At 37.6% G+C, this 18,576-nt stretch overlaps 2 long non-coding RNA genes across 13 annotated transcripts in view; one reads left to right on the forward strand and one right to left on the reverse strand.

The window, feature by feature from the left end:
• Window positions 1–295: 295 nt before the first annotated feature.
• LOC143688628 (uncharacterized) overlaps window positions 296–18,576 on the forward strand; it is a 67,665-nt gene continuing 49,384 nt past the window's right edge. For 6 of the 9 annotated variants that reach the window (XR_013178175.1, XR_013178174.1, XR_013178176.1 and 3 more), the window contains exon 1: window positions 8,108–8,193. This is a non-coding gene — a long non-coding RNA (uncharacterized LOC143688628). Of the gene's footprint in view, window positions 523–8,107; window positions 8,194–8,358; window positions 8,525–18,576 lie in introns of those variants that run through there. The other 3 variants (XR_013178183.1, XR_013178180.1, XR_013178182.1) reach the window with 3 other exon arrangements.
• Window positions 1,595–8,323, reverse strand: LOC143688629 (uncharacterized). Of its 4 annotated transcripts, XR_013178188.1 has the most exons (5): window positions 7,979–8,307; window positions 7,723–7,817; window positions 6,539–6,727; window positions 5,231–5,419; window positions 1,595–2,650 (listed from the first exon to the last, which is right to left on the reverse strand). It is a non-coding gene; the product is annotated as an uncharacterized LOC143688629 (long non-coding RNA). The 4 variants fall into 4 exon arrangements; XR_013178187.1 differs by lacking the exons at window positions 6,539–6,727; window positions 7,723–7,817 and having other exon boundaries at window positions 7,979–8,137; window positions 8,270–8,323; XR_013178186.1 differs by lacking the exons at window positions 6,539–6,727; window positions 7,723–7,817 and having other exon boundaries at window positions 7,979–8,141; window positions 8,274–8,314.

Genomic DNA, 18,576 nt, shown 5'->3' on the forward strand with positions numbered 1-18,576 from the left:
TGGGGGCTCATCAGGTACACTTGTTCACAAGGGCTCATCAGGTACACCTGTTCACGAGGGTTCATCAGGTACACCTGTTCATGAGGGCTCATCAGGTGCACATGGTCATGAGGGCTCATCAGGTACACCTGTTCACGAGGGTTCATCAGGTACACCTGTTCATGAGGGCTCATCAGGTGCACATGGTCATGAGGCCTCATCAGGTACACCTGCTCTCTGAACACTCATCAGGTGCACATGTTCACTGAAGGCTTGTCAGGCACGTATGTTCAGCAACTTGTGGGTTGGACATGGAAGCTGGAACTCATGAAAGCATTCCAGAATTAAAGTATACCATGGGTGGCCATTGGCATGGAGATGAGAGTTGGAGCCATGGGTGTGGGTAAGGTCATCCTGTGGATAAAGTTTTATGCCAGCAGGTCTTACAGATAGGTGTACAGGAAGAAAGTTCTTGAGAATGATGGTGTTTTGGAGCAGCAGGTGGAAAAAGAGCCAACAAGACTAGAAGAAATGAAGTCATTGGTATGTAGAAATCCAACAAGAAACATACACATTGCTAAAGTATCTATGCCCGAGTCCCAACAAGGGGAGTCAAAACCTAGAGGGTACAGGAGCTTAGAGATGGAGAAAGGGTCATGCTATTTGTTAACAGTGGGACAACTGGTGAATAGTGTAGTGACAGTTTCAGAAGATGGGCGGGAACAAGGAAGTGGAGGCAGTGGCTGGAGCTGCTCCAAGAAGTTTCATGATCAAATAAAGGGGAAAAGAGGACTAACTAGAGGGATAGGTTGGGGTGAAGGAAACTTTTAGAATAGTTTTTAGTTTTAGTTTCTAGACCAAAGAAGGATCTGTAGCAGATCAGATTTGACCAAATAATTATCTTATCTCAATATAGACACTCTTTTGAGTAGATATATAGAGTTACTGAATATTATATATACCAAAAAAGCTTCAAAACTATGAAAATTAAAAAATACGTATGTTGAATTATCTTCTGGTATTTTAACCTGACCTAACCTGCTTGACCAAAATGCTTTGAAATTGTTTAATTTTTTTACATTTACCGTTTTAAATGTATTTTAGTCTTTGTGTTAATTATTCAAAAATTTATCTTGGCTTATGTTTTAAAGTAAAATCTAAAATGTATTTAATGCTGGGGTTTGTAGTGCCTCTTAATTTTGCTGCATCCAAATGAATGTTAGCCTTCCTGCATACTAATAAAATCGCCCTGGATAACAGAGTCAAATTCTATTAGCATCAGTTTATCCTTTGATAGAAATCTAAACATTTGGGGTAGCATGTTGATTCTTAAGAATGATATATATATATATTACATATATTAAAGTTAAAAATTAAAATAGGGGTTTGAAAATTACTTTATCATTAACCTTTATTTTTGGGTTGTCTGACTCCCAAGTCCAATGTTCTATTGAACATTGAAGAATCAGACAGTCTAAGGCAGTGATGCTCAAAGTTTTAGATTTTATGAACTATTAAAATTAAAATAAAACCTGCGGGGAGTTTGGAGTGTGTCTGGGGTGGAATGTATTGTGTACATGCAGAAATGGATGGTCAACTTTTTATTTTGCCAAGTAAAAGCTTTTTTTATTTCACAAAAGCTTCATTTATATCACCAATGTGGAATCAGAGAAAGGACAAACACATGACCACTTTGAAGTTTTCAGAATGAGGTAGCTCTATGCATAACTGACAAAGGTGCCCAGAATAAATTAAATTAAACAAACAAAAAAAGGTAAGGTGCAGAACAATGTGTGAAAAAATAAAAAAAGATAAATGCTCATATGTTACGCCTGATGAGAACTAAATAACTCATAATAATGGATGATTACCAAGAATGACTGGGGAAGAGGGGGGCTTACTTTCCATTGAAAAGTCTTTTACTCTTTTTGAAGTACATATATTCCTTTTCAAAAATAGATAAATATAATGGTAAACATTGGTGAAAAATCCATTCCAGTGTCCTTGTTTTTCATCTTGCTTTAATCGGTAAAAACTTTTTCCTGGAACTGGAAGTAGACTGCAAATTGGGGTTTGAGAAGCTCTATCCTAGCTCACTTTCCAATCACCATTCCATAAATAAGCTCCCAGGCGGAGGGCAAGAGTATGACTGTACATCGGTCCCTCCCCTGAGAAAATGACACATTACGGAAACGATTAGCTCTTAAGAGGGGAGTTGTTATTTCCAAGATTGAAGAAGAGATACACCATTTCAAAAGAGTCCCCTCTTTCCCTTTTATCTCCTTGTTTATAGAGATGGTAAGATTTGCACAAGGAAATCTAGCCTTCCCGCACTTTCCTTTTGAGGGTGCTTGTAATGCTAGCATGTGCCAGAACGCCTGAGTTTATTAATATGCACTACACATTGTGTTTATTTCTGTTTCATCAAGGTTTTGCCAGATTCTGGCCTGTCTGTGCCTGATAGTGGTTGTGTTTGTGCATGAGCACAGGGTCATCTGATAATGCCCTGTCCCATCATGCCATCAAGCGATGTTTAAAATGGGTGTAAGCCAGAAGGGTTTGACTCCCTATGTGCTTTTGGAAGGCCCCATCAACAAAAGAAAGTTCAAGGTATCCTGGAAGAGGTCATTGATTACAACTAACTTCTTGGTCATTCTGTACTTCTTCCTTCCTGCAGAGACACAATTAAAATAACGTTGTACAGTAGACATTTTTCATTGTTGGAAGGACACTGTTTTCAGAGGTAAATCAGTGTAAAACCTTTCTCCTTTTCAGAAAGATAAAACCCACTATTTTTAGAAATGCACTCAGTGAGTTCTGGAGAGTTGCTAATTTTATAGAGGCATCAGTTCTCGATTGATACTTATCAAGATTTCTACAGCCTTATCTAAGCCACATGTGCAAACTAGGAGCATGGTAGGGCAGGGACATTTTTATTTACTTTTGAATCCCTGGGATGGTTTGTGGCACATAGTGAGTGTCTAGTACATTTTTGTTTATTGACTGGCTCAATCAATGCTGCAATTAAATCCAGTGACTAAGCAGGAATATTAACTGGAATTTAAACTTTGACTTGAAATCTTTGTACCATATTTTTTATATTGTTATCTAACCTCTCTGATTAATGAGTGCTATCATAAGCTATAAAGCTGGATTAGTCTGGAAAATTTTAGGAGAAAGATTTGTTTGATAGCTAAAGCTCAAGAATAATGTTCCCCTGACATTGGTTTGGTGCTTTGGGGAAAATTCTTCAAATTAAGGCCCCCCTTGAATTTTTTTTGGCTCAGGTTCTCCTCAGTACCATGGACATATGACCTTGTAATAAGTCTTTTGAAAATTTAGGAAAAAATGTGCAAAGTAAATGAATTTACTGTTCTCTTTCTTAAAGGCTGGTAATTTTAGCAATCCGTTGCCCTGTGAGAGACAAGGCAACTCCATTTCCTCTGTAGTCTGTTTTTTCTTCCTTTCTTTCAAAATAACCTGCCATCTTTCCAAAATAAACATGAAGGGGAAACACATGAGGGGGTATGTAATCACCCAGCTATCTGGAGCAACATGCTGCTAAAAAAATAGTAAAAAATAAAGTAGTCATCAGAAAGTTTTTCTGCTTTTACTTGTCTTGTTACTGTTGTTGTATCTTTATAAGATTTTCAAAAAGATACATTTATGCTTATGAAGAAGTGAAAATTAAATAGCTACTTGCCTTTAGAATTTAATTTTTCATGTAAGGGTAATCTTAGACTTCTAAAGTTAGAATTTTGGGTGAACTTTATAAAAGTAATTATTTTACAGATTTTTAGCATTCTAGAATTACAATATCACATAATATTTCCATTCAATATTTATGATGCCTCATTTGGATAACCTTATCTGATAACTGTGTTAACCATATAAAAATGTTATATGTCTTAATCCTAATATGTGTATTTAGATTTATTTTTAGATACCTTGAATTTAAAAATGCTTTTAGGATTCCTCATAATCTAAAAGGGTCTATGCTCTACATTTGGAAAACCGTTTTGGTCAAAAATGTCATGAGTCATGAGTCTGACAAGACAAAAATGTAATGAGTCTGGCAAGTAGTTTTCCTACTTTCGGTTTATGGTTTAAGAACATACATAAATATCACCTCTTTTTGTCCTCCTCCCTTTCCCCATCCTCCTTCTTTCCCTCCTCTTTCCCTCCATCGACATTGCTTTCATCAGGACTGAAATTTATTTAGCATCTACTCTATTCTGTGCAATGAGCTTTCAAGCTTTTCACTCACTGCGTTTAAAACTCAGACTTCCCAGGTTCGATTCCCGGTGCCTGCTCATGTAAAAAACAAAACAAAACAAAACAACTCAGACTTAAGTAGTTGACTAAGGATCGAATCCTGTTCCACTTCTATATACTTGCTATGACCAGAAACGATGGTTGGAGCATAATGCATATTTCTTAGTAAAGATCCTACCTATTTGGAGTCTGGTTAATTTGTAGGGGGCTAAACAAAACTTTATCTGTGTACAGCCTACCAATTTAAGGAGAAGTTTGCTAACCAATTTAATAGGATCAATAAGATAACAACGTTTCCTCCTTTTAAGCAAGTCAATTGCTTTTTGCCCAGGCACATGCTCCTGAAGCCTAAAGATGCTAATCACAAATCACTCTTATCTCACCCCTGAAGTCTCACAGAGGCTTACTTGTAAGAAGACCTTCGTAGCTCTATGAGAATCTTAAACTATGAAACCTAATTACAAATAAATTCTTCAGCGTAGACAGCTGTGTCTCCAAATTTCAAATTACACTGATGATGTATGATGTGCATAGGCCTTGTCTTTCCTCTGAGTGTTTATTTATTGCAATTCTGCATAATAAAAGGTCCCACTTAAAAATCTCCTCTGAGTTAGTCCCCGCAGCCTGGGTTCTAGGGGGAGAGCCCATGAGGTCACAGTTAAGCCCGGTGCTGTGAGGGCAAGGGGATCAATTCTGAGATGGAAAGGCTGTACAATCAGACATAGCTTTAGTGTTTTTTCAGCTGCTTCTCTACCTGAAATGGACTATCTTCATTACAGGGTTAGGGCTAGGCTGGGGCTATAGATGAGGTGGGAGACACAATATTCTCTACCAAGGACCCAGGAATTCCAAGCCAAAGTCCTTTCTCTGGAGAGAGGCCGATGGCTCACCTAGCCCAGTGGATACTGCATGAAAAGCTGTTCAGTTCATAAAAATGAAGAAAGAGAGAAAGGAAAGCAGCAGTGAGGACACGCACCAGTCTGTTTTCTGCTTACTGAGCTAATCCCAGCCCAGGTCTGAGATGTTTCCTGTTGGTGGTTGACCAGTTGGCTTTCAGCTCAGTATGTGGGGCTTCTCAGCTTCTCCTTGAGTTGTCAGATTCAATCCCCAGGAAAGGATCTCATCAGCCATTAGAGCTTTAACCTATGGATTATGACTGAAACTCCTTAAGATAAAGAGAAAAAGTTACATCAAAATGGATAGCCACTTTTTTTTTCCTGGTAGCTAAAGTGTCTGTTATTCTTCCAATCTTGTGCTATTTGAATTTTATTATTTTTACACCAGAATTGTGAAATTCTTAGTATACAAAGTAGTAAATAAAAAATGAAAAAGGAATTTTCATGCAGAAAACAGAATACATTAAATAAATTACAGCAAAAAACAAAGATGTGGGGAGATACAGTAAAATGAAACAAGCTGTAACCGTTCTTACTCAAAAAAAAGTAAAATAAATGTGTGAGACATTGGGTAAGTTATTAAAAGGAAGTCCTTTGGTTTTATTTTCTTTTTAAAATATTTTTATCGAGAAATCTTCACATACGTACATTCCATGCATGGTGTACAATCAGTGGCTCACAATATCATCACATAGTTGTATATTCATCACTACGATCCTATTTTTTTAGAACATTCACATCAGTCCAGAAAAAGAAATAAAAAGAAAAAAGAAAAATCTCATACATACCATATACCTTATCCCTCCCTCTCATTGATCTCTAGTATTTCCATCTACCCAATTTATTTTAGCCTTTGTCCCCTCTATTATTTATTTATTTTTAATCCATATTTTTTGACTTATCTGTCCATACACTGGATAAAAGGAGCATCAGACACAAGGCTCCTACAATCACACAGTCACACTGCAAATGCTGTGTCTTTATACAATCATCTTCAAGAATCAAGGCCACTGGAACACGGCTCAACAGTTTCAGGTACTTCTCTCCATCCACTTGAATACACTATAAATTATAAAGGGATATCCAAATAATGCATAAGAATAACCTCCAGATAACCTCTTGACTGTCTTTGAAAGCACTCAGTCACTGAAAGTTTATTTTGCCTCATTTCTCTCTTCCCCCTTTTGGTCAATAAAGCTTTCTCAATCCCTTGATACCAGGTCCTGGCTCATCCCAGGATTTCTGTCCCACATTGCCAGAAAGATTTACACCCCTTGGAGTCATGTCCTATGTAGGAGACAGGGCAGTGAGTTCACTTGCCAAGTTGGCTTAGAGAGAGAAAGGTCACATCTGAGCAACAAAAGAGGTTCTCTTGGGGGTGAGATTGCCTTGTTTTTGACATACTGGTACAAATGGGGGCACAAATAGTGATCCTTCAGAAGATCCTCAAGTGATTCCTTTGCAGGATTAAACAAGTTGGTATCTGGAAAGTGCTTACAACTTTGCCCATCATAGAATAAGCACTGGGTATAGGTTAATGGCTAGTAACATCACTGGTCCATGGTAGAATGCAAGAACTATGAAGGACAAGATATTGAAGGCATAGCAAAAAGAGGGAGAAAAAGAAAAAAGGAGAGCAGAGGAAGAAAGCTTTTTGACAAGAAATAAAGATAACTTCATATACATTTCTCACATATTATTTCCTTTAGTTGTTATAATAGCTTTGTGAAATAAGTAAATACTTAATATTGTCCGAGAGCTGGGAAGATGACTACAACAGAAAGGGAGCTAACATTTGCTAGGCACACTACAAATTTAACTAATTAAAACCTTTTAACTCTGAAAAGCTTATTTTGTATATTTATTGATTACTTCATTAAAAATAAATGGTTGGGTGGCTGACATAAATTCATAACATGAAATAATGAAAAATATAAATGAGGGCAAAGAAGGAGAGAAGCTTGGGACAGTAAGAGGAACATAGCAAGGATGCTGTTAGAATGACTTTTTAAATAGATGAGGATACTGAGGTTCAGAGAAGTTAAGTGTGTCCTTTAGGGTGGCCCAGCCCTCTGGGTTCTGCAAACAATGCTGTTTGCACTGGGCTCACCAGTCTAAATGGGGGTGAGAGAAGAGGAAGAAAGAGAAGATAGGTGAAATGGATATATAACACAGAAGTAAAGGTGGAGAAAGAGAACAAGGACAGAGGGAAAAGAGAAGAGGAAACAGGAAGTGAAACTGGAGCTAGCAGGCTTTTGTGTAAATCAGTGGAGCTGATTTACACTGTCTACAAGATTTGAGGGCTCAGGGAAGGAATGAGGGGTGTGTGGCTGCTCTCTGTTGGGATGCATTCAGTCTCTCCTCAACTCGGAGTGGCCTCCAAAGTTTCTGAAGTTTCCACACCAGAAGCCACAGAATAACAGTCACGTCCCTGACACGACAGTGAACATTAGCAATCGGAATCCTGGGCATCTTTTAAAATACTATTTTGTAAGTAAAGAGGGTGTCAAAGCTGTATCCTAAAATTCCCAAAGCAAAGCTGTCTCCAGTTGGCTGCATTTATTTCACTCACGGAGACTCTGGATTCTGAATCTCAGAGATTTTAAATGCGTACTGATCTGCATTCAACAAAGTTACTGAGCACTTAGTAGGAGCCTGGTACTGGACCTGTGGGAACAGAAAGGTTAATAAGGCTGAATCTAGAAACTTGCGTTTTAGTGGGAAAGAAAGACAAGAAACTTAGAGTTAAATGAGAAGAGGGGAAGGGGCAAGAAATGTAAAAACGAGGTAGAAAAGGCAGGTTGTTGCCAAACGGTTGAGGACCTCACCTGTTCATTTCTAGCTTGCTCCAAAAACGTTTTAGGACATTTGTTCACATTTGTGTTTGCTTCCTGTAGCAAACGGGGTCCCCAGAGAAGTTTGAAAGAGACACAATCCTTTGTTCTGTCAGTGGAAGGGCAACGGAACAGTCCACGGAGACCAGGGCCCTACCTGAAACAAAGATGTGGGGATGGAGAGGCCGACCCAGATTGGAGGCAGGAAGGTCAGGATTTGGGGGTGTGGGGTCAAAAGAAGAAGGAATGGTGATCAGGCCCGGGGGACAGACCAGATAGGAGCACATACATTTCAGTTTCATTTAGGGGAGCTGAAGCTTAGTGTAGCCATGGAAACCATTTCCCAAGAACCCATGTTCTGTTCTAAACTCATCTAATTTAGCTTGCTGAGGGCAGTGGGATACTGTAGGAAATGTCACGTTGCGCCTGCCACTTATTGGCTGTGTCAACTCAGCAAACCATTCACCTCTCTGAGTGTCTCTCTCCTTATCCATAGATTAATGTGGATGACATCTATTCCCGTGGACTCGGGATTTTGATGTAAGCTTTATATGAGAAATCTATTCATGGCCTAAGGACTTATTATATGTTAGTTCTCTTTGAGTGTAAGAAGAATTTTGAGTAATGGAGAGAAATTTTGTGCGAGGTCACTACTTTGGTGGTCCCTCTGCTCCTCCCCCTCTTTCTCTTCCTCCACCCCCTCCCCTCTCTCCCTCCCTTTCCTTCTCTCCCCATCCTTCTCTTCCCTCTTCACTATTCTCCACATCCTCCTTCTCCTTCCCCCTTCCTCCCCCTCTCCTTCCTTTCCTCCTTTTCTTCACCCTCCTCCTCCTTCTCTTCCCCTTCCTTTTCCTTTTCTTCTTTTCCACAGCTAGAATCTGAAAATCAAGAGAGCTGGATGTTTGTTTTTTTTTGTAAGTGGAAAAAGGCAAAGGGGCTATTTCTGGGACTTTAATTGTGAGTTGAGAATTTGACTTACTGAACAAATAAAAATTTAAGTTTTCATATTTAAAATCACTCTTTGAAGTGGCCTGAGGGTTTCTAGTTACTCTCCTCTCATTAATTTCAAATCTTCAGGATCCAGAGTTTGGGAGGCAAAGGTCAAGCAGCTGAGCAGACTCAGAGAAAGCACCCATGGGGATGTTCCACAGCCCTTGGCTCCACTGGCCAAGCTTCCAGTTAGGGGAGCTGGCCCTCCCTGGGCTCTTGAGGGGTGTCCCTGATCACACCACCCCACATCACACCTCCATTTCTCACCTCTCTACTTGTCTCCGTCCCTCAAGAGCTCAAACTCAGGGACCTTGTTCTAGTCATGATTTTATTACAGTACCCAACACAAAGCTTGTCACAAAGCAATTGACGAGTGACTTCAGGCAAAGTGTGGGTAGAGCTAAGTCTACTTCTCATCTATCTACCAAAGGAAACTTTGGACCACATGCACAAAATATGGGGCTATGTGACAGACGTGTATATACAGGAGCCTAAGGCCTAAGGCTCTTGGGAGGATCTCCTTTGGAGTTTAGTCTTTCAAGACTCAGCTTCCCAAATCTTTTCCATGTAAATTTTTGACCAGATGAGAATCTTCTGGAACTGGAAAGTGGTTATAGCTGCACCAAGGACACCACCTTGAATATTTTCAAATGGCTGAAATGGCGGATTTCATGTTATCTGCATTTTACCACAATTAAAAACAAGGACAGGGTATTTTATTCTGTTCTGCAGGCAGAAGACACTTAATTCAGTTCTTCAGTCCCCCCACCGTCACCTTTTTAAAAAAAAATGTTAACTCATGGGCCTGGAGCCCTGTGAAAGGAAAAGAGCACTGAGCTCCCCACTGTCCACCAGGACACAGCAGCAGGGTTATCTTTGCATCCTTGATGAAGTCTAAAGTGTTGGCACTCTTAGGTTATTTGCATTTTAACAAATGCATGCAAAAGAAGGAAGAAATGTACTGGGATGAGCTGTAGAGGGAGGAGATGAGCCTCCAGAGTTTTTAGAGTATCATTCCATGTGGGCTACAGTTTGAATTATCTCGTGACTCTGGAGCAAGGCTAAGCAGTGAGTTCCTGCTTTTCTGCTGGCTTCTCTGAGCCAGCTCTTTTCAGCCTGTATTCTCTCTTGGAGACAGGAGAGAGGGAGAGCATCGCCGGGCTAGCGCCTCCTGGGAACGGCTTTATCTCTGTCATTTCTAGCACGTAGGCTTTGTAAATAAACCGGAGTCTCGACTTCCCTGCTTTGTTAGCATGTGCTATCGTCAGGACCTGGAGCCACTGGCTTTTCTGTCAGAAACACTTGTTTATGTGTCGTCTAGAGAGCCCGGGAGGGAGGGTCGGCCCGCTGGGGACGTGTGTCTGCAGGGCGGTCCAGGGCCGACAGTGTCTCCTGTCTGATTTTTTTGGCCTGATGGGAGCTCAATGATACACAAGAAAGTTACTATCATCAGCCAAATTCCCACAAACAGGGAGATGCTAAATTGCTTCCAGTCTTCCGGAAAACGACCAAGCTTCCCAGTCCTCTTGGAAGGATTTTCTAAACTATGGTCTATAATTAGGTTTTAAATTAGGTGCTATCGACCTCAGACCAGATACCACTCACTGCAAGGAAAAAATAAAGGAAGATAAACATTTTTTTTAAAAAGGTGACGGTGGGGGGACGGAAAAACTGAATTAAGTGTCTTCTGCCTGCAGAACAGAATAAAATACCCTGTCCTTGTTTTTAATTGTGATAAAATGCAGATAACATGAAATCCGCCATTTCAGCCATTTGAAAATATTCAAGGTGGTGTCCTTGGTGCAGCTATAACCACTTTCTAGTTTCAGAAGATTCTCATTAGCCCAAGCTAAGATTCTCTGCCTAATAAAAATACCAAAACAAGTTCAATCAACCAGTGAGCGAAGTAATCGGCTCATAAAATATCTGTATTCTATATTGATTATACACAAGAAACCACCCATCTGATTGAATTCTTTGGTATGGACCGTTATGTAGCAATTTTGCAAAATACACATCTATAAAGATATGGATAGCTATATATATATATATATTCAAGAAAGGTATAAGAGAAATGTGTATGTGGATGAAATAAATTTAGAATTGTATTTGCAAAAAGATGGGCATATTTTATTGACTGTATCATTGTTATATTTTATATATATACAAAATTGATGTGACCTTCCCTGGTCACTTTCCTAGAGGGAAAGTCACCTTGATTTGATGAAAAATTTAAAATGTAGACTATATTAAAGAAACACAATTCTATTGCTTTTATGTTCAGAGAGTAACTCGACTAACAGAAAAGGGAGGGTAGGAATACATTTGATTATTTTGCTTAGTAAATATAAAGGTGTAGGTAGGTAGAGGCAGACATAGATATATAGTAATATTCTTTATTAATACTATTATCACATGATAATAAGAAGAGGTAAGTCCTAGTTGTTTTCACATTTATGGTTTAATGGCAATGTTTGTATTCCACAGTTTTCTGGGAGCTTTCCCTGTTTATAAACTCCACGTCTAAGCAGGCGACACCTTTCCTTTGTTTACTTTAAAAATTTCCCTAGCAAATACTCTCACAGGAAAGACCAAGTTAAATTTCAATGAATCATGGCAAATTCTAAGTTATTAGAGTCCAAAAGTGTCATTATATCAGCTGGGAGTCTGCAAACACTCTCATTAACCCGTAGCTTTGTAACAAAATAATCTTGTTCAATAAAGAGATAGTACTTATTACAACTTAATAGACTAGTTACAGAGGTCTAGTTGTACAGTGTGTCAATATTTCTAACAAAGTGATCTATTAAGAGAATGTATGCTAATTATATTCTAGTTCTACACAGTACTGGGTATCAAGTATTGGGTCTGCCTTGGCAAATTAACCTTGGCAAATTAACCTTGTATCTTTTAGCGATCACCTTTGTTTAATTCATGGATCACGTTTTTCTTCCATATTCTTCTTTCTAAGTGATTGTATCTTTTCTTCAAATTCCCTTTATATTATTTTTGAGGCTGTAAATGCCCCTCTTCTTCTTTTTTTTTTTTTTTCACATGGGCAGGCACCGGGAATTGAACCCAGATCTCTGGCATTGCAGGTGAGAACTCTGTCACTGAGCCATCATTGCCTGCCCACCCCTCTTCTTTTATTTGTCAATTATTCAGATCTAATATGAACGAACTGTAGCATATTTTGTCAGTGGGCAGTATCTACCATGTTAAATATGAAAATATATACATATATTTTTATACCTGAAACAAATGAAAGAATTGCACAATCTGGGAAATGGATGCAAAAGTGTTTCTTATCTCTCTATTTCTCTGTGATTATATTATTTCATAATTTTAAATATACGAAAAATATAGTGAAGTCTAAGTCCACAAATTAGGAATTTTAGAGTTTTAAATAGAATTTTGATCTCCGCTTCATTATTTCTGAGGTTGAAACTTCATCTTCTTTCATGTTCTTAGTTTACCTGCAGTATTACCATAAAAAATATTTTTCCAAGTGCTCATAATTAGGTTGTGGTTTTAACTTCCAAGTAGGTTAAACATACACATTTCATTTCTTCTTGAAAATTATACCCATTCTTTGAAATCCACTTCTTTCGGAAAGTTTTTCCAGAACCACAGCATTTCTTACCTTGCACAGTACTTTGCTCTTGATTGCTTTTTTAGCTTCATTCTTCTTTATGCTAGGTAACTTATTTCAACTTTCCAAGATGTGCCTTGAGCACGAAATGAAGATAATAACAGAATCTAGTTCCTAAAGTTACTAAGAGGATTAAAGGAACTTGTGTATGTAAAACTCCCAACATAGCTTCTGCCAGATTGCAAAAACTGTTGAATCTTAGCTCTTGTTATTTATTTGTAGTTACCTATGAACTTATAACTCATCTGGATTTAAAACCCTTGAGGATAGGGGTATTATAGTACTTTGTCAATAAGTTTAATGGGAAATTTGTCAATTAAATTAGAACAGAAGTAACAAATTACATCACACTGAAAAGGAGAGTTAGAGTTATTGGCAGATAAAATCTCTGACCATCAAGTGTTCATACTAAAATATTCCAGAAAAGACAAAAGTGGGACTTCAGAGGCAGCTGAGTATAGAATCTTTATAAAAACTTGCTGTGATTTTGGTGAGTCTTTTGACTTCTCAGTGTCCCAGGGTATATGAATAATGGGGACTGAGTGTGATTTATGAATCACTATCTTTTTATCATGCTAGATGTTGAGGTGTTATGAAAAGTAATCAAAGGTAGTTTGATAGTTACCAAAGAAATAACATGGGAGCTAGGTAAATTATAGAGCTTCCAAGTCCAATTTTGTAATGTCTGCAAGCTGTTTAACTTTGGGAAAATGAAATGACTTTTCTGAACTTCCGTCCATTTATTGCATATAAACTGAGGGTAACAATGCTTAGTTCCTAGGCTTGATATGTGGCTTAAATGAGACAGTCATTTGAAGTATTTTCACAGCACTACCTAAGAAACGGCAATTTTTCTTACTATTTTTGAATGGTTAATTCCTTTGGAAGAAAATGATATTTATTTGAGAATGCCATCTGTTTTTGTTTGCTAAAGCTGCCGGAATGCAATTTCCAGAAATAAGTTGGTTTTCACAATGGGGATTTATTAGCTTACAAATCTACAGTTCTATGGCCATGAAAATGTCCAAATTAAGACATCAATAGGGCGATACCTTGACTCTGAAGACAGCCTGCTGATACCTGGGACACATCTGTCACATGGGAAGGCACATGGCAATGTCTGCTGGTCCTTCTCTCCTGGGTTTCCTAGTTTTCAGCTTCTGGTTACAGTGGCTACTTCTCTCAGCTTCTGTGAGTGTGTCTTCATTTCTCAGCTTCTCTGAACTCTCTGAGTTTTTCTGTCTTTTATCCTCTCATAAAGGCCTCCAGTAAAAAGATTAAGGTTCACTTTGAATGGGATGGGTCACACCTCAGTTGAAACAACCTAATCACATTAGGATGGCACCCAGAAGAACGGATTAAAGAACGTGACTTTTCTGGGGTACAGAGCAGCTTCAAACGAACACACCATGTTTTGCTAGTTGAATTAGTACACATTTTATTTCCATTTTTGAAATGTTCCTCCTTTTGACAAGAGGTACACATACCCAGAAATTCAAAGACTTAGTTTGGGTCAAATCTGGTAGATGAGAATCTAGTATAACGTGAGAAGTTCTTGGAAACCAGCTAACTTGAGAAAAACTATCTGCTCTGTTTTGAATGGTGGGAAGCTGAGGGGTAAGAAAACTGAATGACCAATGGCAAGTGGACGGTCCAGTCAAAAAGGTAGGGTCTGAAGGTGGGGTTCTGAGGATAAGGAAACCTAAATTTCATACCACATAACAGCACAGGCTGGCCAGGGGTTTTCAGGCTTCAATTCAATACTTTCTTGGGCTTCAATTCAATTACTTTTAAAGTAGCCATAGGAACATTTATTCCTTTTTCAAGTTACACTGCTCATCAGGAAATGGATGAACAAGAGTAATTGTACATTATATGGATGCTGAATGTGGCAACAATACTGATGCAAAAGTACTACACCTGCCCACAATTCTGGATTTTCAGAACTGTTTTCACATCTGCCAATAGAATGTACTGCTAAGCTGCATGCTACTCTCTTTAATGGCTTAGGAATGTCTAGAGATATATAGAGAGGTACTAAGTGGTAGGCCTTAAATTTCTTCTCTGCTTCCTCTTTCCATTGCTTTCTTTAAAAAAAATTACTATTATTTTAAATCAAGCTAAGGAGTACTTGGATTAGTGTCAGGTAAATCTGAATCCAGGAAACCATACCTTCAGTACAATTTTTATCATGACTCTCTGAAAAGAAGAATTCAGTCATTAGCTCTGGATTTTTGATGAGAGTTGCACCTGCAGCCAAGCAGACTCTTTTGCTCCAACATGTGGGGTTTCAATTTTTAGGAATTAGTGTTATTTTATTTAATGTCATCTAATGATCAATTAAATGTCTATTTATTGATCATTGATAATAAATTAACCAATTGGCAAGCTGATGAAATAATTAAATATTAATTAAATCAAGTACTTTATTAAGCTTTTAGGAATAAAGTAAATGTCATTCATATAATTTTAGGAATCATGGTGGCAGGTGAGGGGCTTTGGCATTGATGACAGTGAATATAAACATAGGACACCTGACTTTCAATGAACTATTCCATCCTTTCCTTGGTGGAAGAAGGCAATGTGGTCTAAAGAAAGAAAATCTAATGCATGGTAGAAAAACTAGATAGGTGGAATACTGTTAAAAAATAATGGTTTTATTAAGAAAAATATGCTTTTGTCTGGAGTACAACCTGGATTTAGATGGAAAGAAGAGTTCATGCAGGCAAGATCCAAGGTAGCTTGAGCCCAGAAAAGATGCTTTATAATAAACTGCAATGGCAAGTCTTTAGCAGTGAGAATGGAATGTTAACTCTCCCTTTCCAGGGTAATTGATGGTTCTCTGTATCAGAATAATTAGCCAGAGAACAGAATTTTCCGTATGAAGAAAAGGGGGTAATAATAACCAGAATTATATTTCTAAGTAGTGAATTATAAATCTGGCAAAAGAAATAAAATTTCCAATTCCCAGTGTAAATTTGCTCTTGTGGCTATTGTCTTTTGATATGGGATGAGCATACAATGTTTGTATTGGATCCATATGTACTATGTACAAAGTTTCATATAGTACATATGGGTCATGTACATAAGTAGATAAAAATCCATTTTCTAATATTGTGGAAAATGGCTATGATATACTAATTGGAATTGCCTTCAAAACCTCTTCAAGTTAGGTGTTGTTTATATACTGCAATGTACATTTGCACTTACACATATACATGTACACAGATACACACACACACTTGCTCTTTCTTTTAGTTTTCAGGAAAGAAACACAAAACAGAAATCTCTAAACTCTTTTTCATCTTGAATTTTGGAAATGATATATTTCAAAGAGTCCTTCTCTCCATTATCTCTATTTGGTACAATGAAAGTACAAATATGTTTTACAAACTTCTTTTAAGAAATCTGGAAAAGGGTCTTAGGGAAAAAAAGAGATTGAGCATGATTTATTAGACTTACAGTTGCTTGTATTTATTTTTTGTGGTTCTTTAAAATAGGGCTTCCAGGTCCAAACATTACCTGAACTTTGCTTAGAGAGAGATCAGGATATGGAATTTTCATGAAATTCCTGAAGGCGCTTTAAGCAAACCCGGAGTCCAGCCTTTCATGACACGAAATGTACCCACGACAACTTGAGGTCTTACCGACCCAATGGAACATTACAGATTGATACTTCCTTTGTTGAGCAGCCTGTAATTTCATTGACAGTAATTCTGAGATGAATTTATGAAGGCCACAGAAGAGAGTTAGTGAACCAAATGGAGTTAATGAACCATGGGAAATGTCAGCGTGCCACGTTGGTCTTTGTCATCTCCATTTCTCTCTCCTAACTCCACCTGGACTGTTAGCTTTGGCAGGCAGGGTTTTTTGAATCTAATTTATAATGCTTCAAAATTTAACCATGATCTCACTTGAGCTTCATTTTCAGATAGCTTCGGAAGAACTCTCTAATTCTACCGAGCAACATGGATGGTTTATGGCTGACATTTTGTTTTCCATGTAGGGACCACACCACTCCAAGGTGTCTTAAAAGGATCACCTACAAAACCACTTTCTTAAATTGTAAATCAGAAAGACTCTTTAACAGCCTCATAATTATATCAAGCAGTTGTGTTTTTCTGCCTATTATTGATTTCCCTGGCTTTTACCTAACGTAGCACCTCACCTGTCTTTCCTGCTCTGTTTTCAGTTTCTGTAGTTGGATTGACTTCAGGCTCCATCCTAGCTCCTGGGTCTTTTCTGGCCATCATCTGTAGTATAAGGATAAGTTTATCAGTGCTAAGGAGGCTGAGCTTTGGGGTTTTGCTGGGGCTCCCGAGAGAGGCACTGTGCTGGGGCACAGTCTTGGAGTTGCTTGGAAGCCATCCCATCACCCCAAGGGGCCACCTGTTTGAGAAAGAAGCCCACACAGAGGACAGCAAGTCTGTGAGATGGAGATCAAGTGTAGACTGGCCTGGATCTCCAGCAGTATGCACCGCACACTTCCTGCTTTATGAGCCATTAATCTTCGTTTTTTGCTCTGGTTAATTTCAGTCGGATTTTCTGTCAGTGGCAATCCAAAATAGTCCTGACTAATAAATTATATTTATGGAAAATTACTGATCTCTCTGAGATAGTTTGAATACACAATTTCCTCTAGGGCTGACATCTTAATTTGTGTTTACAGTAAATGCCTTTTTCACCAGAATGAAATTGTGCAGTTATTTACAAGGAATAGAGCATAAACTTAAATTGTAAGAATTATAACTAGAGGATATTCTAATGCCCTGATATTATTAATAAAATTAATGTAATTTATTTTGTTGAAAATCCTTTCTAGATTAGATGATTTTGATATTGCTTCTAGATATCAAGATAAGTAATATAGGCTTTAGAAATGTTAAAGGAAATACTTAAGTATTTTTAATAAGAGGTAATTTATCAAGTTCAAGAGGAGACACATGATATCTAACTCTAAACTAACAAATCAGATAGATATATCCATATGGCAATGAGATAGCCAACAATATGAGAAAAAATGAAAACTTTAATGTCTTTATTTAATCCCACAAAAGTTTTAAAAAGAAACAATTTATGACCTGTCATATAAGTTGTGTTTTAAACCGAAGCTGAAACTTTCAGTAGCAGTGGGAAAATATCGTGTGAAATGGAGAAGTTGTTTAATATTGCAGTGTTGTTCTTGTGTGTGCTTTTTTTTCATTGTTAGTGGGTTATTGTGTTGGGTAACTAAATATCTATGATGGATACATTAGATCTAATCTTATTTTTGACCCTCATTGCCCAAAATAAAGGAAGCAATGTTTTCGTGTTTATACCTTCTGCTTGAGTCAAAAGGCAATAACCTTGAGAGATATGTTATTTGTCTATTTTTATCACCTTGAATTTGTATCTCTTCCAATTATTAAACATTGCTCTCAATACTATGGATATTAAATTTCATATTAGAAAATGAAAGTGTGAAGAAAGTTTTAAAAGAGTAATAATTACAGTAAAGCACTATCAGTATTTTCATCGGTATGTACTATTATTATGTTTGTAATTTCAATACTTTATGGGAAGTGTTATATATGAATATTTATTTTAAACAAGAAAAGAGGTCACTACAAATTACAGATTTTAAAGGTTAACAATACATCACAAAAGATCACCAAATCCAGGAAAATAGTGTATCTTATTAACTAATTGTCTTACATTCTCTTTACATGCCTTCCTATAAGACTGATTTTTGTAGTATAATTTTCTACAGAGAGAACAGAAAGATAAATCAGTCTTCAGCATGGTTGACAGATCTTTTCAAGTTTTGGTAGTTGAGAAAAATTGCTTTCAGCTTTACAATTTGTTATTTGTAAGGCCATGTAAATCTTTATGATTGTTGTCAAATTTGGAAAGACCCATACTAAGGTTTTTTGGTACGAGAGTATAATGTTGTGGACATTTCAAGTTTTCT

The sequence above is a fragment of the Tamandua tetradactyla genome, chromosome 6 (genome assembly GCF_023851605.1).
Source record: "Tamandua tetradactyla isolate mTamTet1 chromosome 6, mTamTet1.pri, whole genome shotgun sequence".
Taxonomy (NCBI): Eukaryota; Metazoa; Chordata; class Mammalia; order Pilosa; family Myrmecophagidae; genus Tamandua; species Tamandua tetradactyla.